The sequence below is a fragment of the Meriones unguiculatus genome, chromosome X (genome assembly GCF_030254825.1).
Source record: "Meriones unguiculatus strain TT.TT164.6M chromosome X, Bangor_MerUng_6.1, whole genome shotgun sequence".
NCBI lineage: Eukaryota > Metazoa > Chordata > Mammalia > Rodentia > Muridae > Meriones > Meriones unguiculatus.
The window spans coordinates 100,718,068-100,740,974 of record NC_083369.1 but is presented as its reverse complement, the minus strand read 5'-3'; the positions used below and the strand labels follow the sequence as shown (position 1 = coordinate 100,740,974).

The window sequence follows — 22,907 nt, the reverse complement described above, 5'->3', positions numbered from 1 at the left end:
GCATCCTGCCAGTCTGCAGCACTTAAGCAGACACTAGAGACTGTTTGCACTTAGGATTATTGACAGGAAGATATTGCAGATTTTCAGAATTTTGCTTGGATGTCTCAAGCACTTTCCCATTTTTAATGTTGAAATTTTCTTATTTACTCATTTGTTTGGTTATTTCCAAGTTTTTGTTTGTTAATCTACTTATTTTATGAATACTTTCCCGACCATCCTTTTTTGTGACTCTATATCTTATCTATATGTAGGATTACTTCAAGTGTTGTCTATAATGCTGAGTTAGTGGTCATAAATTGTTGTAGTTTGTGCTGATCTAGAAAGGCCTTTCTTTTTTCATTAAGTTTAATATATAAATTCTCTGTTTAGTAATCTTGGTTGGCCATTAGCTTCAGAATATATCTATCCTGTTATCCTTTACTCCAACTCCATTGGAGCAGAAGATTTTCTTATTCTACCCATCATTTTACTGTCTATTATTTGGTACAATCTTTAATATAAAATTTACTATTTCAACATTTCTGGTGGTCTCTTTCCACTATTACTATTTACTGTTATTCACTGATGTCATTTTTTTAAACTACTCATTCTTTTTCTCCAGCCACATCTCTGGTGTTTTATTTCTGTTAGTAGCAGGCAGTAAAGGAAATTGCTGAATGTCTACAAACTGCAAATTTCCTCATCGCTGTCCTGAATATGTTTTTTTTTTAATACAAAGGACAAAAAAGCTAAAAGTGAAGAGACAGATGAATGAGGTCTTAAGCAGAGCTAAAAGAAGATAACTCATGACAGAGAGGAAAATATAAGTACAGGGCAGGGAGGAGAAAAGATGTCAACTCAGAGAGATTTTTAGGCTTAGTAACAGACATTTATAGAACTTTCTTGTCTCATGTCCCTAATTTATTTTTTATTCATTAAATAGAGTTATTGTATTAGATTATAGACCCTAGAGTGTTATACCCATATGGATGAGCCCTAGGATTATTTACCAGCAGAGAAAACTTTGACAAACCCTTGTTTAAAGCTATATATAGCTTCAAAACATTGCTATGGTGATTAATTGGAATTATTTAATATTTGAGACTACTAATAGTTATCTTTTATGTACATAAAAATATCTCATAGGAGTCATCTTTTGTAAATTGTTTTCTACTTAAAAATGTTTTTCATATAAGATAGTTTGATCTTATTACTTTCTTCCTCCCAATTTCCCCCAGATCCTCTCAACTCCCTCGCCAATATTTTGTTCTCTCTCAAACAAAAACAAAAAGATTAGAGCAACCAACCAACACCAAAAAACAAAAAAAAAATATTAAAACAAAACAAAAAGCTCACAGAAGAACATGAAATCCATTTGTGTTGGCTAACTACCTTCTTCATAATGTTCGATGAAAATCAAGTTTTCAAACTGCTTAGCAAACTTAATGGTGTGTAACATTTATTAAAAATGTTACTATAAATTTCATGGTTATTCTTTTCCTCCTCAGGATGGTTGCTGAATTCAGCTTACCCCTTTACTTTTATTATATATGGTCTAAAGTGATGGTTGGCATAAACAAATGGGACCAGTGTTGTTAGAAATGGTGGGTATGGCTAACTGGGTATACAGGGATCTCAAAAATTCAACTAAAGCATCCCTGGAGAGCATAAGGTGATATGTCCAAGATCTAATCTGCACCAGCCTACTATACATGTGACTGGAGCTCTGTTTGCTTGGAGAGTTATGGGCAGGTTTCAACTTTTTTTTAACTTAATTTTGAGTGCTTTTCTAGTATAGGGACCCATAGTAGTAAAGAAATATTCTAACTCACTGATAGCATAGCATGCATCCGTGCTCTAACATATAGATTACCCTAAGCGATATTCAGAAATCTGAGGGAAAATGAAATATTTTCAAGCTCCTGACATATTTAATATGATTACTCAGAAACATGAGTTCTGAAATAGGATTTATGATTCAAGTTTTTCTGGCAGCTGTTAGAAAGAGCATAGATGCTTTTCAGTTTCATAATGTCCCATTTATTGATTGTTGATCTTAGAGCCTGTGCTATTGTTATTCTGTTCAGGAAGTTGTCTTCTGTGCCAATGAGTTCAAGGCTCCTCCCTAATTTTTATCCTAACAGATGTAGTGTGTCTGGTTTTATGTTAAGGTCTTTGATTCACTTGGACCTTAGTTTTATGCAGGGTGGTAAATATGTATCTATTTGCATTTTAATACATGTAGATATCCAGTTAGATCAACATCATTTGTTAAAGATGCTGTCTTTTTCCATTGTACAGTTTTGGCTTTGTCAAAAATCAAGTGTCTGTAGGTGTGTGGGTGTATTTCTGGGTCTTCTATTCTATTCCATTGACCCACCAGTCTGTTTCTGTGCCAGTACCATGCCGTTTTTATTACTGTTGCTCTATAATACAACTTGAGATCAGGGATAGAGATACCTCCAGAAGATCTTTTATTGTGCAGGTTTGTTTTAGCAAATCTGTTCTGCTGTTATTGTTGTTGTTTTTCCATATAAAATTGAGAATTGTTCTTTCGAGATCTGTAAAGAATTGTGATGGCATTTAATGGGAATTGCAGTGAATCTGTAGTTGCTTTTGGTAAAATGGCCATTTCACTATGTTAATCCACCGATCCAGAACATGGAAGAAGTTTCAGTTTTCTGATATCTTCACTATATTCATGGCAATTTTATTTCAAATAGCCAGAACCTGGAAACAATCTAGATGTTCCTTAATTGAGGAATGGATACAGAAATTGTGGCACATTTACAAAAGGGAATACTACTCAGCATTTAAAAAAAACAAAAACAAGTAAACCATGAAATTGGAAATAGAAAAGATCATCCTGAGTGAGGTAACCCAGAAGCAGAAAGACACACATGGTATATAATCAACTATAAGTGGATATTAGCCATGTTATATAAGATAAACATACTAAAATCTACAGTCCAAAAAAGCTAAACAACAAGTAAGTAGGACTGTAGAAAAGAACGTATTAACCATTATTCAGAAAGGTAAAAAGTGTAGACATTGGAAGCAAGAGAAGACACGGACAGGACAGGAGCCCACAGAGGGCCTCAGAAAGACTACCCAGCAGGGTATCGAATCAGATGCTGAGACTCAAAGCCAAATTTTTGAGCAGAGTGCAGGGAATCTTGTGGAAGAAGGGGGAGATAGAAAGACCTGGAGGAGACAGGAGCTCCACAAGGAGACCGACAGAGCGAAAAAAAAAGCTGGGTCCATGAGAGCCTACAGAGACTGAAGCACCAACTGAGGACCATGCATGGAGAGGACCTAGACCATCTGCTCAGATGTAGACATAGGCAGCTCATTCTCCAAGTGAGTCCACTAGTAAGAAGAGTAGGGGCTGTCTCTAATATGGACTCAGTGACCAGCTCTTTGATCATCTCCTCCTTGGGGTGGGTGGCAGCCTTGTCAGGCCACAGAAGAAGAGGATGCAGTCTGTTGCGATGAGTTCTGATAGGCTAAGGTCAGATAGAAGGGGAAGAGGTCCTCCCCTATCAGTGAACTAGGGGAGGGGCATAGGGGGAAAAGAGGGAGGGTGGGTGAGATTGTGAGAAGGTGAGGTAGGAGGCTATAACCAGGATGTAAAGTGAATAAATTGTAATAAATAATAAATCAGAAAACTAAAAGAAAGAGCAATTGATACTTTTATCATGACGGAGACATAAATATGAAGAATTACGAGTGCCATCTTGTGGAATGATGTTGCAATTCAGGAGCCAAAATCAAAATAAAACACTAGTAGTAACTGGGTGCTTTCTTTGCCAACTGGATGTTTTCTGTGCATGATCAGGACTCAATCTGGAAGGAATTCCTGATACTCGCTTATGGGATTAAAGAATTAAAGGTAGGATACTATTCGGGTGACAATTCAGTTAAAGTAAAAGTCACCTTTATAATATATTTGATTCTTTTCTAGTTGTTGATTTGAAAAATGAAGAATAAAGTATTGAAGATGTCAAAGAGAGCCTAGCTTCTTGTTTGGGCCTTGTAAGCTTTACTGAGTATGTCGGGTGGAATTTTTTAGTTCCTATTTTGAGTAATTTACTGAAAATTAGCATATCATTTAAAGATCATAAAGAATGTAATGAACGCCAGAGCTAGTAGGAATCGTCTATTTTCTATTAAATTGATTAAATGAAAATGATTAAATTTAAATTATAACAATATATGTATATTTCATTTCACTTTAGTTAAAAATATAACTCTGTAGCCGTACATGACGGCTGTGGTTAGCCATAATACTCAAAAGGATGAAGCAGAATGACAATGAGTTCAAATAAATCTGAGCTCCACAGCAACTTTATTGCACACTGGAGCTACACTGTGATATATAGCATCAAAAAATAAAGGGAGAATGTGTGGGAGAGTCATAGACTGGTAAGCAAGTCCAAAGACCCATATTTGATCCCCAGCACCACACAAACAGTTCTGCTAATTCCTTGTGTAGCTGATGAGACAAATAACAAAAGGTCCCAACTTCAAGAATTTCAATGTTTATTTTCTTTTCCTTAAAAATCTATTTATTTATTTGTTTGTTCACTTTACATCCAGGTCATAGTTCTCTCCATCCCCTCCTCCCAGTCCTGGCTTCTCCCCCCACCATTTCCCCTTCCCTATTCTTCAGAATAGGGGAGACCCCCTACCCACACACCCAAGCTCATCTATTCACATGAGGACTGAGTTTCTCTTCCTCTCCTGTGGCCTTGTAAGCAGGTAACAGAGTCCACATCAGAAATACCCACCATTACCCTTACTAGTGAACCCAAACAAAGCCTGAGCTGCCCATCAGCTACTTATATGTAGAAGACCCAGTCCATGCAGGTTTCTTGGTTGGTGCTTCAGACTCCACTGGCCAATCTGGATCCTGATTGTTGACTCCATTGGGTTTTGGAGCTCTTATTATGTCTAGGTTCTTTTATCTGCTCCTCCCCCCCATCACTTTTCCACTGGACTCAATATGTTTTGCCCAGTGTTTGGCTCTGGGTCTCAGCATCTGTTTCCATTAGTTACTGGGTAGGGCCTCTCAGAGGACAGCTTTGCTAGGCAAGCATATCAGAGTATCAATAATAGTATTGGGAGCTGGCTCTCTCCCATGGCGTGGGTCTCAGGTTGGGCCAGGTATCTCTGCTCTGTCTGCTCTATCTTTGTCCCCGCAGGTCTAGTAGACAGGGCAAATTTTGGATTAAAGTTTTTGTGAGTGGGTTGGTGTTCTCCTCCCTCCCCTAGGAGTGTTTTCTAGTTAGAGGGTGTCCTCTTCAGTCTCTGTTGCCTCTGCTACTAGGAGTCTCTGCTTGAGAGACCTTTACATCCCTCCAGAGACCTATTCTGACTTAGGTCTCCAGCTTATTACAATGCCTTTCAGTTTAGATGTGGATACATAGCAAATGTTCTGTTCTGCTCAGTGCTGCTGAGTTCCTGGAGTACACCACTTGTTGTGGAGGTACTCGTGGGAGCTCTAGGAAGGCATTAAAAGTTTGGTTTGATGGCTAAGAGCAAGTAGTTTGGCACCAAACTGTTATGTTTGAGTGTGAATTTTTTCAATTGCCAACTACATGACTTTGAACCAAGAGCTCTAACTTTTTATGCCTCATTTACCTCATCTTTCAATTGGAATCATAGATTGCTGTTGTCAAGTGAAGACTGAATGAAGTAATATGTACAGAAAACTTAGAAAAGCTCCTCATACATAATCAATACTATGCAGGCTTTGCATCGTCATTATTACCTGCCATCATAATCATCTCTGTCACTACAAAGAAAGGATTTGACTTGACCTTTGTAGTGTAAATTAAACCACAAGCTTTATTCTGTCTTTTCAACATTCAACTTATTAAGTTGCTATTTTTCTCAGTTACTGTGTGGAATATGTAGGAACAACCTTACCTCATTCTCTCCACTAGATTCTCTTCTCTTAGAAGTCAGGACCAAGGCAGTGATTTGAAAATGGCAAGTGAAAATGAAAGGACAGAAGATACTGAGACTGTTATATTTGGAATGTAAGGGGTTTGCATGTCAGCTCTGTGGCAAAATGAGAGCATAAAACATTCTGCAACTGATGTTTCTAGAATATATGGAACTTGCATGTCAGCAGTGTGTAAAAGGAAGGCAAGACCTGGATAATACCAAGTAGTTAGTGTACATGCTTGTGAATGTAAGGCTTGTAGGTCCTTGAAGAATCTGTAGAAGCTATATAGAGTCACCAAAACAAAATTAATGGCATGGAGTGCTTTCAGTGCAATGTGGATATTTGGTCATTGCTAAGTGCTATGTGTCCTCAAACTGTGATATCACCTTTCCTTGATATCACCTTTCCTATTTTTTTTAATAAATTGCTTAATCGGATTTAATTATTGTGCCATTTACAAAGTCTTCAGAGCAAAAAACTCAGAACATAAAAGTTAACTGCTATAAAATTAGGCAGTTAAAATTTAATTTTGCCTGCAATTTTTAAATCCTTGTTTTTAAATGCTGAGTAGTATTCCATTGTATAAATGTACCATAATTTCTGTATCCATTCCTTGGTTGAAGGACATCTAGGTTGTTTCCAGATTCTGGCTATCACTAATAAAACTGCTATAAACATAGTTGAGCAAATATCCCTATTGTATGGTTGAGAATCTTTTGGATATATGTCCAGGGGTGGTATAGCTGGATTTTGAGGTAGCATATTCCTAATTTTCTGAAAAAGTGCCAGAATGATGTCAAAAGGAACTAGAAAATATCATATCCTGAGTGACGTAACCCAGAAGAAGAAAGACACACATGGTATATATATTCACTTATAAGTGGATATTAAATATGTTAGGATAAACATAATAAAATCTGTACTCCTAAAGAATCTAAACAATGAGGAGGACCCTAGAGAACATGCTTAATCCTCATTCAGTAGACCAAACGGTATAGACATTGGAAGCAGGAGAAGACAGGGAACAAGCCTACCACAGAGGGCCTCAGAAAGACTCTACCCAAAGCAGATGCTGAGACACATGCCAAACGTTGGGCAGAATGCAGGGAATCTTATGGAAGAAGGGGGAGATAGTAAGACCAGGAGGTGACAGGAGCCACACAAAAAGACCAACAAAGCCAAAAATAGCTGGGCCCAGGGGGGACTGCAGAGACTGATCTACCAAAGATCATGCATAGAGAGAACCTAGACCCCGACCCCCTGCTCAGATGTAGCCTATAGACAGCTTAGTCTTCATGTGGGTTCCCTAGTAAGGGGAAAAAGAGAGAGTATCTTACTTGCCAGCTCTTTGATCATGTCTTTCTGGTGGGGCAAGCTAGCCAGCCCACGGAGGAAAAGGATACAGGCAGTCCTGATGGGAACTGATAGGCTAAGATCAGATAGAAGGAGAGGAGGGCCTCCCCTATCACTGGACTAAGTTAGAAGGATAGGGGAGGAAGGGGGAAGGAGGGTGGGACTGGGAGAAGATGAGGGAGGGGACTACAACTGGGATCCAAAGTGAATAAATTGTAAATAATAATAATAGTAATAATATTTTTTAAATTTAGTTGTACATCCATAGCCTTGTGAGATATGGTTAGTGTTTATCAACTGAGTCCCAACTCAGCTTCAGTATTTCAAAGATCTTGGGCTGTGGGACTCTTATTGGCGTTTAATATTTTAGAATATGCCCTTATCTAAACTGTGAGAAACATACCAATTTCACCTACAGTGAAGTCTGCATTTGCTTCGCTGGCTTTTAAGGGCCAAGTGATAGAAGGGTTTCTCTACAAGGTCTGCATGTGGCTGAGTGGGAAAAGCACTACCATACATCAAGACACATTTCAGGCACACTACACACTGGATGAAGTTAGTGATTTCATGACTCTATGTGAGATGAATTGCATCCTAGTGTCTGGGTCCTACTTTTAATTTCCTGTGACAACTATCATTTGCCTGTTTTGTGTGTCAACTCATCTGTTTCATTATTTTTCCAGAAAATTGTGAGGTGTTTTTTTTTTGTTTTGTTTTGTTTTGTTTTGTTTTTGTTTTTGTTTTTTTTTTATGAAAATATAGAAGAATCATCAACTTGAAATTAAAACAACAAAACAGTTATCCCAGGTGGTGATGCAGGAATACTATTCTTTTTGCTATAAACAGAGCACACTATGGATTGATTCTTTTCTATTTAGTTCTCCCAGAAAACCTTAATGAATAATGTGTTTCTAGATTCACTCAGGAACTAATAATTGAAGTTATCACACCAGCTTAGCATAAGATCTATGTGAAGCTGAAGTAGTTTATGCATTTTAAACGGTTTAAAATATTGATCAATTAAATAGTTCAGAGACAACATGTAGCCTGGCTATCATCATAGTTAATCACTTTGTGTGAGACATAAAGTCTCTGACTCACAATGTAGTAATTGGAATCTGCTTTTGAATATTAAGTGAAATAAAAATTCTATTTTAATTTATAGCCCAACTTATATACAAATGAGCTTAGCAAAGTCTACTCAGTGTTATTTAAAGGATTTTTAGTTTATTTCATTGTAGTATTATTGCATATGTGCCTTGCATAAAGCACATATGTCAGGGAATACATGTAGACATACAAGCACAACCTTAGAGTCATTTCTCCTTCTGAATTACATGGGACCAGGAGATTTAAGTCAGGATCTTAGAACTGAGTGGCTGAGTCACCTTGATGGCCTCCAATGTTAGTTCATAATAGTTAACTCACATGGTTGAAAAGTGCATGAGCCTTCATTAAGGAAGCTGATCCAGGAGGATTCCACATTTGAAGTCAGCCTAAGCTATAAAATAGAGGTGGAAAGAAAGGAAATTAAGGTTAAGAGAAAAATGAAAATAAAAAGAAGTATGACAAAGGGGGAAAGAGGTTCGGAAAAGGGAACAAAGAAGAAAAATGAAGGCAAGAATAATGTTAGGGGCCTGATATGGAAAGTAAGGAATGAAAGTAAAGAACACCAAACTTCTGTTTGACTAAAACATCAGCTGGAATTGGGGGTGGCAAAATCTGACACCACAAATACAGACTTGACAGTGAAGTTCTTTCATAACAGATGCTTTCTTTTTTCTTTTGTACCTGAAATAAAGAGACTTCTGTTAGGTAAATTGCTCCAGATGTAAAAATGACAATAGCATGATCATATTAGCAATAGTCATTTCTACAGTTTGTTATTTTTTTTATGTTATCACATCAATTCTTGCTTTTATTTTAAAAGTGTCGAACACATTAGGAATTTGCACAGGGGCCATGCTAATCTCTGTATCATTCCAATTTTAGCATATATTCTGCAGGAGCAAGCACCAATTCTTGTTTTTATAAAAGCCCCTCACTCTGATATTTCTATCTTCCTCAAGGTAGTATAGGAAACACTTTCTTTTAAAGAATACATAAAATGTCCATGCTGTCTAGAAGTACGCACAGAGAAACCTAACCAGTCAACAGCATAAACAGTATTCTCTATTTTTCACATTTATGATTAAATTCATGTGTTACCACAGCCTCCACAGAATTGTAACACAAACTTACTGTTCTAATTTAAATCTTTCAGAGTTATATTCAACCCCTCCTTTGGGGCGGTGGTGGGGGGAGGCAGCTTTCTGAAAGCTGGAGGAATTGCTCAGCCCTTAAAAGCATCTTGCAGAGGTTTGTGTCCCAGCACAATGGTGGTTCACAACCATCTGTAACTCCAATTCCAGGGGATCTGACACCCACTTCTGCTTTCCACCTGCACTGCATTCCTATGAGACACACTCATACATTCAGGCAAAAGTCATCCACATAAAATTATCTTTTAAAAATAAGAAAGAGCTATTCTAGTTTTTCTTTAAAAGCCATCATTGTGTCCCTCTAATTCATATCATTCTGCAATCAGAGATGGAATAGAGTATTCTCAATTGACTCTGATATTTCCTGACCCAAATGTGCCTTTTACCTGGAAGGACAGTAGGACAGTCTATCCTAGTTTAACTGTTCATACCAAAAGCATCACATGTAGGACTTCCAGATTTAGCAAACAAAAATCAAGGATACTCAGTTAAATTTGAATTTCAGATATATAACCATGAAATAATTTTTACCATATTTTATCCTAAATTTGAATAGAGCAGAGAATTTTTAAGACCCATAGTTCATCTAAAAATCAAATTAGTTGGGCATCTTCTATTTTATATGACAATCCTTAATGTGATTTACAAATAATATCCAGATCCCATAGACAAGAGACATCAATAAGACCAATTTTAACTTGCATATGGAGAGTGGGAATCTTGCCTACTGTTCACTGCTACCTTCGAGATAATTTTGGTGAGTGGGCTATCAGAGGAGTACAACCAACTTATAGAACAAATTAATAAAAGAAAGGAAACATGCTAACTATATTTATTTGCATAAAGTGTGCTTTTGTTTACTCCACTTTATACTTACTTAATTCAGAGTCCAAAGTTCAGCAAAAGGGACCAATTAGTGACTTAAAATCTTGTACTCAAGCCTCGGTCCTAGTTATTTCCAGGATTGCAGACACAGAGGTGTCAAGCCAAAAGGCCTGTTAGTTCCAAAGGTTTCAAAGGTCAGGTGTCTTCACAGTTTGCTTCTCCAGCCTCATATTTAAGGAAAGGGGCACTCCTAGCTTCTCAATGCTCACATTTTAAATGCATAGACTTCGTTCTTGCCAATTTGTTCATTCCCACACTGTGCCCACACTGTGTGAGCAGTTCACAGCAGATCATTTCTTATAATTTCCATAAAGGACCTAGAATATTGGCCTAGACTCACACAAACATTAATACTCATTTTCAAAGTCACTACTAAGCTAAGCACCATGTTTGTTTGTTTGTTTGTTTGAGAATACACAGATGGACAGGCCCCTTGCCTCTAAGAAAGTGTGATTAGCAATAAGCAAGTAAAAGATCTTTAGCAGATGTGCCATGATAAGGATCTTGCAAGGGACACTATGAGTACTGGAATCATTAGTGATCTCAGGGTTTGTTGTTGCTGTCTCATATAGTCCAGGCTGGCCTTAAACATGTTATGTACCTGAGGCTGCTCTTAAACTCTTCATCCTTATTCTTCTGCCTCCAATATACTGGACGACTGACCTTAAGCAATTATTGTCACTTGCCTTTAACTGATGTGGAAACTGGTATTTCAGAATGCCTGAATTCGCCATTATAGTTCCTATGGCTAAGAAATAACTAGGTCAGAATGCAATGCCACGTTTGTTTTGACCACAGCTTCTCCTTTTCATCATTGAACATCAAGTCTGAAATATTCTGAAGCTTACTCAGTAGTTGTTTCTTTGAAGAATTCTTAGCTGTAGCACCCAGAATTTTAGAGTGATGGCTTGAAGTTCAGCTCCCAGCTCCCTAAAGACTGTTTTGAAGAAATTTTCAGGCCCCTCAAATGATCATTAATCACATCAATTCTAACTGATCATACTAGTGAAAGACTGAAGTATAATTTACGGCCTTGATTCTCATAGCATGATCCATGGACAAAGAACATGAAATGAAGGATCTCAGGCCTCATTCCAGACTGCCTGAGAGAAATTTTGAATTTTAACAAGTTCACAATGGGCTTTGTAACTCGTTAAGTTTTGCGAAGCATCATTGAATGCTGACATGGGCTTATGTAGTACTTACATCTTGGAAGAAAAAAAACTGAGATTATTGTTTTGTTCATTTGAAGAATAAGAGAAAGAGCCACTGTTGCAGGCTTACTGAATCTATGGGAGGCTGTGAGGAGATTAGAATAGAAACAGCTTCCCTCATTCACTTAGCTTTTTTGTGTTCACAGTTGCAACATTAGCATTAACTGGATTTACAGTATTCACACACCTGCTGGAGAAAATAGACACCTTAATTTGCTCCAGTGTAAAAAAAAAAACAACCATCTCAGCGATGCCTTTGTAGACTTTATAAATTATGTGCAATTTCAAAAAAAGTATTTAAATACGGTAAATATGGGCTGCATTATCTTGCTTGTAATAGCAGTGTGACTAGCAACAGCAAAGGGAAACAAGCTTGCACTGAAACTGTGTCATCAGAGAACATGGAACTGCTATTCAGAAGCTTCCCTGTGCTCTCAAAGGTGTTTTGTATGCAGGGAAGTGGCCATACTGAAGTTCTCAGCCTCTGGGCTCTAGGAGATACTAGAGCTAGTTACTTCTCATGTCATTGAAACCAAATAAACAACAACAATAAACTTAAGGAAGGGTTTATTTTGGCTTTCAGTTTGAATTGGTACAGTCCATCATGGTAGCTAATGCTGTTCCACAGTGGAAACGAGTGTAGCTAGGACTCCCCACCTCAAGTCTCAACTAAATAGTAAATATGCATCTTTGTTGCCTTTCAAATACCCTAAAGGGTACAAATATAGACATATGAGATGCATGATACATATATAGAGAGAGATATTATACATACATACACACAAGATAAATAGGTACATAGATATTACAGTTGGAATCTACAGAAGTCTTAGAATGTTGGCTTATTTGATAATTGCATTTGATAAAAGAACACTTTAATAGGGACTGATAAACTGTTTCTGCGAAGATCTAGATAATACATATTTTACACTTTGTAGTTTCAATTCTAGCTATCAAGTTTATTCCTATAGTTAGAAAGCAGCAATAGACTATACAAAAACAAGTGGATATGGCTGTGTTTTGATAAAACTGTACTTAGGGGCTCTGAATTTTGAATTTCATCTGATTTCCATATACCGTGAGATATCTTTGAGCTGTTGGCAGCCACTTAAAAATGTAAAAATTAGCTTGCTATGTGACGTACTTCCTGTGCCAGCATGAAGACCAAAGTTCAACACCTCGGCAACCACAGAAAAGCCAATTGCAACAGCACATGTCTCTAGCCCCTGTACTGCAGAGGCAGATGAATATCAAGGCCTCACCAGACAGCTGGTCTAGCTACAATGGCAAGCTCAGGGAGACTTTATTAAGAAAAATATATAATCTGGAAAAGTAATTGAAGGAAATTATTGTGATGTTAACCTCTAACCTCCATATATGTCCTTATGGTCATACACACTGACAAACACATGCACACACACACACACCATAGACTTTTTTTTATCTTTTTTTAATTTTTTATTTTTTATTAATTAAACTTTATTCACTTTGTATCCCCCCCATAAGCCCCTCCCTCCTCCCCTCCCAGCCCTCCCCTCTCTCCCCCTTCTTCTCGATTGCCCCTCCCAAGTCCACTGATAGGGGAGGTCCTCCTCTCCTTCCTTCTGATCTTAGTCTATCAGATCCCATCAGGAATGGCTGCATTGTCATCTTCTGTGGCCTGATAGGGCTGCTCTCCCCTCAGGGGGAGGTGATCAAAGAACAGGCCTTTTAAGTGAGTAAATAAATGAAAATAATTTTTGCTGCTCTTCCAAGGCAGAAGTCAGTGGACCTGGTTTCAGGGCTGCAATTTAACAACCCCTGCCAGAAGCAGATTCTTTCTAGTTAACTGCCCTATTATTTTTAAATGTTTGCATGTGTAATTTGGGAGATGCTCATCACCAAGTTTACTTTCAGATGGAATAAGTGAACTTGATTTTATTCAACCAGGGTTTGTGAGGGTTAATTACCCATATTTTTATAAGGAAGAGCTGCAAAGAGTTCACTGATCCAAACTTAGAGCTAGCATGTTGTCTAAGCTGCTACCCTCTTATCCTGGGCCCTGAGCCAGGCCTCTCCAATGGCAGAAAAGACTTTTTAAATGCTTAGCATAAGCCAAATGAATAACCAACAAGAATTTTTTATGTAGAACAAAGAAAAGGTTATTTGGAGTGTTCCAGCTGTAGGACTAACAGTGTTCTCCCTGTTTCCAGGCACCATACTGCCCTCCATATGCTGGAAGCATTGTGTTTGTAGGACTCAGCCTACTCAAGAGTTCTGCTATTTAAAGGTTCCAGGGCTGGGGCCTTCTTTAAGAATTCCTCATTTGGAACCTCAGCCCCAAAGACCCTAGTGGTCACAGTGGGTGACATATCCAAATAAGTTTATTGAGCTTGAATTACTATTACTATTACTTTTACTACTACTACTATTTTCCACATGTTGCACTCAATTCATCTTGGGACATGATTTCATTTAAGCCACACAAAAGCCTACCAGGTAAATAGTACTATCATCCTCTTTTTTTTTTTTTCTGGAGGACACTGAGGCATAAGGAGAGTCTGTCACTTGTCCATGTTGAGTAGCTTGTTAAGTGGGAGGGATAGGCTTCAGACCTAAATAGTTTGACTACTGATACAGCTATCTAAGTCACAACAGTGTGCAGCTTTCCCAAATTCCAGAATCTGTACTCTTTACTTCCTAAATTTAGTAAAGGGACAAAATCAGTGCAGAGATAAGCATAGATTTTCCTCTCAACTGCTGACCAATTGGTTGAACTTTTTTTTTTCTTTCCCAACAAGATCTCACAAAAAAAGATGAATTTGAAAATTAACTGTTTTTCTTTATCAGCACTTATTTTAACAAGTTTCACTTGTATGAGCTAGGCTTATAAGTAGACACATTATTGGAAAGAATTATGGAATCCTTCCACATGTAACTGAGTATGAGTTTAAAAAAAAAAAACAAACCTTGGGGACTTGGTTTTAAATCAAAGACCATTCAAAAGTCTTGGTAGAGGTACTGCCTAAAGCTCTACGATTAGATAAGACTGTCACATGCAAATATCTCAGGGCTGCATTATCTAGAAAGATAAGTCCTAGCTAAATACCTCTAATGAATTTTAAATTAAGTGCAATTAAATCATTTTGAAAATGCAGTTTTTCAGTCACACTACCCATGCTTTGTTATTCAATGGCCGTGAATAACAAGTAGTTATATTGTATATCAAAGGTACAGAATATCCCTGGCAACCCAGAAAATTTTATTGGGCAGTATTGATCTGCAGAAAAAGGAAGGGAGAGGACAAAGAAAGAAGTATTGACAGATCTTAGTTACCATCTACTACTAGAAATTAGGAAATGAAAAATGTTGTATTAGCAGAGGTAATGATTATAAAAGCTAGCCAGAATGCTAGGATATGGTTGGAAAAGTCAAGGATATAAGAACACCAAAGATGACGTATGGATCTCAATATCAAATGCCACCAAGAAGATCTGAGGTTAATGCTTGAAAAATGCACTCTGGATTTTGACAATTACATGGGCATTTGGTGCCACCCTGGAGGGCACTGCTGGTAAAACTGACTCATGCCTGGCACAGTGCTGGGTAGTGCTAAACCCAAGGCTCAGCTACTGCTCTCAAGTCCAATATGAAGATGTGGTACACAGACATGTCTTTCAATTTGCTTTTTGATTATGTGATTTTTGCAACGGTTTTAACATTGTGGATTGTGTGTTTCATAATTTGCCCGCTGTCTCAGTGTCCCACTTAATGGCCTTTGGTTTTGCCCACTTCCAGATCAATTTAAAAATGTCAAAGTACTCCTAGGTCAGGATGGGAAGTACTATTCAGTTCAACAATGGTGATTGAGTTTGGTAATGAGAACTTTTTAAAAATTTTCAGCGAGTTGTGGTGGCAAGCTAAAGCAAGAGGATAACTCTGGATTTAAAAGATCAGCATGCTCTACATAGTAAAATCTTGTCTCACAAAGCAAAAAGTATCTATGATCTTTGTCAAATTCATAAGTAATCATTAATTTGTAAGTGGCAAGTATGAGAGACCAGATAGTACTGTGGAGACTCTTAAAATCAAGAGTTGTCCAAAGTATTGGCACAGGCTTTTTACTTGACAAAAATTTGTTCCCTGTTTTACTGTTAGGCACATTTAACCCTGTTGTTGCACTAGATCAGGCCAGAGAGGAAGATAAATCTGTATGTGCAGGAGTCAGAGTTAGGGGTTAAGGGAAGAAAGGAAAAATGTATTTTTGCCTCAATGTTCGGTGAGGTGCTCAGGGAACAGAGGTGGGGGGTAGGCCGCTCTAAGTGATTTGCTACAGGGTTGAGAATGAAACTGGAGAAATCTTAATGGAAGACAGCAAATAGAGTGAAAATTGCCTACCCGACTCTCAGACTAGTGGCCACTGGGTTTCCAGGTGAAGAATGTTTCCAGGTATAGGCAATTGACATAAAAGCTGGAGTCAGTACTTCTAGTAATGCAATGCATGGGAGAAACATTCACATTTTTTTCTTGTTCATTTTATTTTTTTCTAGATTTCTAGGTACTTCTTCTCTAGTAGAGTGTTAAAGGGCCTGTTCAACAATTTAAATTATATCCTGTTAGGATGCGACCGTTGCTCAGTAACTCTTGGATAAAGACCCTCTGGTGTGTTTTGATATAGGAGAGTTGACAGTCCACATCACTCCCTACTATTTCTGTGACTTGGACAATGTAATTGAACAATCTGAGCTTCAGGGTATAGTGTGGGCTGGATGAAGACATTTGGACAAAAGCAAACCCTCTAGCTGTCCGTCTTCTAACCTCTAGTGAATTCTCTATGAGTTTTTCTTTTGTTTTTTGGTCAAGTCTCTATTATTCTGCCCCATTCATGTTGGAAGGCCCCAGAAGCTTAGTTTTTCTTTTGGTTAGTTTTAAGACAGCGACTCACCGTATAGCTCAGATTTACATGATGATATCTATTATTCCTCTGCCTCAGGCTTCCCACTCTCAGGATTTCAAATGTGTGCCACGAGACTGAGTTTTAGAACCATAGTTCTGCATATGAGGCCAACTCTGAGGCTGTTTTCCCATAACTACCTATTCCTTTGTCAATGGATCAACACTGGAACTCAAAAGAAATAAGGGCTTAATGTAGAGAAACAGTTTCTCAAACACTTGCAAAAGAATTTGATTTCTCATCTTTCCGTTCAGAACTAGTATACACATGTAATCACAGAGACACAAAGACATTCAAAGTGCCTGCTGTCACTTTTGTACTTATTGGATTTACAATGAATGCAATAAATTGATGAAACAGGATAAATGTGGTAAACTTCAGTGAAATAAATGACTTTGCATCTGGAGGCACTGGCTGTGCAAATTTAGAGACTCTCATGTAAGCATCTCTAAAATAATAATAATAGTTGCTGAGGGTGACAAATTCAAGAACTGGAAGTTATTTCATTTTTATAGTCATCTGCCCATATACCCTAAATCCATCCTCAGCTAACCCACTGAGAAATGTGTCATATCTAACAGAGCTGCTGGTACATAGCAAGGGACTCTCAAAATCTTTCATTCATACAGTTATCTGGCTAGACATTGTTAGGAATAGAAAAAGCATGATATGATCTTGGCCTTCAGAACTAAGAGGAATATTGTCATCTATTGAAGGTCTCGGATATTTTTTACTCTTAGACCTCCCTGAACACCCCTAAATTACAGATGAAGAATTAATATTTTAAGCAGTGTCACAATTGGCAAAATTTACCAGAATACTAAGTATCAGCTTCAACGTGGGTCTGACTCACAAGTTTATATAATTTCTATTTTCCCACACTGTGCTTGGGATGTAGGGGAAGAGGACATCTGACCCCTAACAAAGTACCCATTGGCAGTTAATGATTGCTGAGAGAAAGAGAGTAAATTTTTCTCAATGGAGTAGCCATTGGTAAGTTTCCCATCATCCAATAAATAACTCTGTATGCATGAGAGGTAAGCGACTTAGTGAATTATTTTAAAAGGACATTAAAGTAAGATAGGCACATTTGGGATAGAAGGGTTCCAGAGGAAGTTGACAGGGAATAAGAAAGGGGAATAGTGGTAAATACATTCAAATCACACACACACACACACACACACACACACACACACACATACATATATATATAATCTATTATCTATTATAATATCACATATAAAATTATCAAAGAATAAAGTAAAATTACATACACTTTTATTATATTCATTTATTTTGTGGTGTTACTATATTTATTTTCTGGTTCCTGAAACGCATGTGCCATAGTGTGCATCTCGAGGTCAGAGGATTACTTGCAGGAGTTGGCTTCCTCTCTTAACTGTGTGGGTCTTGGGTATCTAATTCAGTCATCAGGCTTGGGAGCAAGTTCCTTTACCCATTGAGGTATCTCACTTAAAATTATATAGGTATTTAAAAGAAGGAGGACAGTAGGGATAATACAGTCCCCAGAATTTCACCTCAGATTGAGGCAAGCAGTGACCCTGCCAGAAAGGGCTCAAGATCATCCCTCTTGTCTGTTCCCATGTCTAGCAACAGTGAGCTGCACTCCTGTAGCTTCTTCTCCACATTTTCATTCTTCTTGGCCTAGATTCACACATTATTCTTTCCTTGTTTGCTTGTCTGTAGAAATAGGTGATGAAAAAAATGCACTGGACATGTCTGCCGGAGAAGTGCCCTGCTTTGCTTACTATAAATATCGCCCTCTCAAGCAGTTGCCATAAATGGCATTTTGTAGGGAAGGTGACCAGTTGGAAATAATGCCTAAGGAGGTATTAGGACACCGATAGCTTCTTGGTGAAAACAATGCTCCCATTGTGGAAGGTTGGCAATGTGGATATCTTGAAACAGAAGTTGTTTTATCAGATTCATGATGTCATTTGAAGCTCATGACCAGGGAATGTACAATCAAAAAGTTGCTGCTTTATTTATGAGAAAAGCATACTCAGACCATCCTGAGTGAAAGCTATATGCAGAAACCGAGTGAAGGCTATATGCACAAAAAAATTAGTCTTACCATCTTGCACTAATTTTAAAAGCACTTCAGCCTGCCTAATGGATGGGCATGAATTTACTCACACAAGCCCCATTTCAGAAATTTTCATTAACAAATAGACAAAAAGAAAAAAATATTTTGGATAAATCATTTAATTACCATAAGTGAAATGACCATTATTTGAGATAGAATGCATATATTGATTCTGACTGCATCCTTTTAATAAAGATGAATGTTTTTATTTATGAGAATTTTTGTAATCAAACTTTTTTTTGTTGAAAAGTAACAAAGAATTGTGGGCCAGCCATGCTTCCATGCTCTCTCACTCCATAAGATCTAACGGAGGAAGACTTTGGTCAGGCGCCAAGAGCAGCCTGTGGTACACAATGAATTCCAGGCCAGCCTAGGCTAGAGTGTAGTCCTCTGTTCCAAAAGTGTAACAGAGAAAGAAAAGCATTGAAAATAAAGAAACAAAATAAGAGGGGAAAGAAGAAAAAAGAGTCACAGGAACAGACCATCAAAAAGAGAGAAGAAATGAACTGTCTGGTACTTCCTGGATGGGAGAAGGAACAGGAAATTCTTTTGTCATTACTTGCTCTCAGGAAAGAAAAGTGCTGAGGGAGAAGGAGGAAGGGGAGGGGAAAGAGGGAAGGGAAGGGAAGAAGAGAAAGGAGTCTAGGAGAGGGGATGGGAAGACAGGACAGGAATGGACAGGATGAGAGGGCAGGAGAGTTGAGGAAAGTGGAGAGAAGAAGAGATGAGAGGAGAGGATGTGAGTGAATGAACCCTGGGTACTAAGAGTAAGAGTTTTTGTACCGCTGGTCAGGTCAGGTCAAACTGGTGAGATTATGGAGTTCACTTCTTCCCCTATTTAGGCTGTGCTTGGAAAAGACTGTGTACTGAAAAGTTAGTGTTCACTAGGAGGAAGTATAACACCCCAGAGTTGGACACAGGGAAAGTATCTTGAGTCAGGAGACATGATACGTGCTATGGCAATACAGGCCATGCTTCTTTCTCTCCTGTGGGATGTGGTCCTCCTTGTACATGGATGGAGGAGTACTAAGCCCTGGAGCTCCAGTGGAGGGAAAGTACTCAGTGATGTCTGTGGTGTTTATGGATTGCTCTTACTTCCTTGTTTTTTCCTTCACCCCCAAGAATAGTTGGAGGGAACTCACTTGGAGACTGAGCTGCCATAAGAAAAGGGACTGTCTCTGACATGAACTCAGTGGCTGGCTTTTTGATCATCTCCCCCTGATGGGGGAGCAGCCTTGCCAGGCCACAGAGGAGGACATTGTAGCCAGCCAGCCAGGTCTGATGAGACCTGATAGGCTAGAGGAGGAGGACCTCCCCTATCAGTGGACTTGGGGAGGATCATGGGAGGAGATGGGGGAGGGAGAGTGGGATTGGGAGGAGATGAGGGAGGGGGCTACAGTGGAGAAACATAGTGAATAAACTGAAATACATAAATAAATACATACATACATACATACATACATACATAAATAAATGGAAATGACTTGGAGGGACTGTTACTTAGTTCCTACTAAGAAAAAGTGTAGTCACCATGCAATCCAAGCTCATAGCCCAGGTGAGAGCTGCCACATCAGCAATGTTGATAACAAACCTCTGCAGTCCAACTGACTTGAGTTCTTGAATCTCCAGTTTCTTTGCTAGTATGCAGTTCTGGGCAAGTCATTTAACTTTGCTTCAGTTATTTGAGAGATGAGTGTAATGTTGTGTTCATTTTTAAACTCTAATTTATTTGGGGTATGTGAGCCTCTATCTTTCTTCCACCAACCCTTTAACTTTAGGTATGAGAGAAAGGGTTAGTGAGGAGAGGGAACACAGGCTGCTTTACTTCTCCTAGATGCTTAGGGTTGATGGGTTATTTTGGGGCTATACCAGTCTCCGTCAACAGCAAATACAGCAAGCAGTTTCCTCCAAGCTGTTGTGTTGAAAATGTTTCTCGTCAACGTTTCTCTTCATCAGTGTCCTCCATGCCACCACTGTCACTCTCTGGTCTCTCCAAACTGTCACACCTTCTCTTTCTCAGATCTCATATTTATGTCCCTCAGAGCCCTAGACCATGGCCCTCTCAGTGCTTCATGAGGCAGGCTGTTACCAGCTGGCAAAGACCATGCCCCGCAGGAGGCAATTATCAGCTGTGGACAAATTAAAGCCCACACTTGGTATTAAAATTAAAACAAAAACACATTTACCTAGCATAAAGAAACCAAAACTTTCATTATAGTGTAATAACAGCCTTTGTGCTGTAGGGTTACTAAAGGAACTGAATTAGTCCATGGCTTCCTTGTCATGCCTGGTGTATGGTAGAAACTAAGTATATATGGTCCTCCCTCCCTATTCCCTTTTTGTTTTCATTCTATTCCCCCATTTCCTTGCTCATTTCTCATTGTAATCCTCAGTACACTGTGTCCTATATTAATCTAATTTCTTTAATGTCTATAGTCCTGTGATAGATAATTTTTCCTTTGTTCTTTCCTGTGCTCTTTTGTCATGTCTGCAATATTCATTGCCACATGTCTTAACTCATACACATTTTTAGGCACAGTAAGCTCAACTTTCAGATAATATCTTGCTCCTAAGTCCATGAATAGTGTTTTATTAATAATGGAAAATGAGAAAATACTGTTTTGTAGTTTGTTTTTTTTAATGTACTAAGGTTAGCCAGGTGTGTTAGGCTTATACTGCAATGCCAGCAGTCAGTAAGGAGGAGGAATGCTGTGAGTTTGAGGTCAATTTTAACTATATAGTAAGTTCTATGCCACCCTTAATACAGAGTAATAAGAACTTGTCTTTTTAAAAAAATAGAGAAGGGAAGAGAGAGAGGGGGTTGGGGGGGGAAAGGAAAGGGAGAGCACAATGCAGAGTTAGAGCTCATGTGAGAGAATAAATTTACTGAGGTGTCATACTGGATTTAAATTCAATCCTGAATGTATATTCAATGTCTACTAAATTCAGAGCATTGCAAGAATCTTGCAATAATATTTCATGGCAGCTACTGTACATAAAGCTCAAGTGATTAGAGAGGGCAGAGAAAGGGATAAAGTTGGCAGAGGGAAATCTGAAAAAACAGTGACCAATATAAAGTCATATGTAAGATGACCTAAGAGTCAGTGTTTCCATATATGTTCCTCCAGCAACATGTGATTAGATGTCACACTGTCAGTGTCACAGATGGCATGCATTTAGCATTATACCCATTTCCTTCATCTGCTTCTCTCCTGTGCTTCTGTAACAGCAATTTGCCTACAGCTCTGCTATGTCTCTGGGATATACTCAGGGAAAGATTATACTGCATGTTATAGTCCTCAAGCAAAGCTTGAAGGGCCATAGTTCAGCCTGGAAGGAGGCAAACAACATGAATGAGACAAGGAAAATGAGGCCACTCCAAATGGACTATGTGGAGTAGAAAATGGGAGCACAAGCCTGGAGCTAGAAATAGGCGTGGCTGGCCATTTGATAAGGGGTTCACAAAGGGAAGAAGACACATAGGGAGGAGGGCAAAACTTCAATAGTACAGCAAGAATGAGGACTTTGCAAGCCAGACTGAACAATGCAAGGATGCAACTGTACCCCAGGCATCCTGGCTTGCAACAAGGCTTCACTTGCCAAAAGGTTGAAGCAGGGGATTACAATTAAGTAAGAGAAAGCGGTTCTTTTTCAAAGCTTTCTTTATCCTAGTTAGAAGCATATAGCCCTGGCAAGGATCCCTGCTTATTTTTTCTGTTGGAGCTTCCTACGTCCCCTTTAACAGCAGTCTGCCTGAAGGAATAATCATTAGCTAATGCTGCCATCTCCAGGAAACTGTCTGCTAATAACCAGCACACTACAGCAGGCCAGCTTCAAATAGTCTACCCAGCAATGCTCCTCCTGCCCCCCTAATAGCTGCACTACTGCCTGAATTGGCTTATCCAGCTTGAAATTTTACTGCACATCTGGAGGAAAGGAGAAGCTGCCCAGGGCTTCAGTAGTCTTTGACTTTCAGCTGCCTTCTCTTTTCACTGGACTGCCAAGAATGTGTAGCAAATATTATATAAAGATGAGAAAGCCCTTGTGTTTGTTTGCTGGAGCTATTATAATACCAGCTGTCTTTAATAGTCCTAGAGGGTAAATATCGAAGATCAGGTTTGGATTCCTCTTGAGATTTCTGGTGTTTACAGAGGCCAGCTCATTGTAGACTTGGTTGGATTATCTTTTATATGCATACATCCTTTGCACATTCTGATCTATT

General features: G+C 38.6%; 1 protein-coding gene and 1 pseudogene across 3 annotated transcripts in view; one reads left to right on the top strand and one right to left on the bottom strand.

The window, feature by feature from the left end:
- Fgf13 (fibroblast growth factor 13) overlaps positions 1–22,907 on the top strand; it is a 609,985-nt gene that overhangs the window by 443,973 nt on the left and 143,105 nt on the right. The gene's annotated exons all lie outside the window — the stretch shown is intronic.
- On the bottom strand, positions 9,211–9,301 carry LOC132650199 (U6 spliceosomal RNA; annotated as a pseudogene).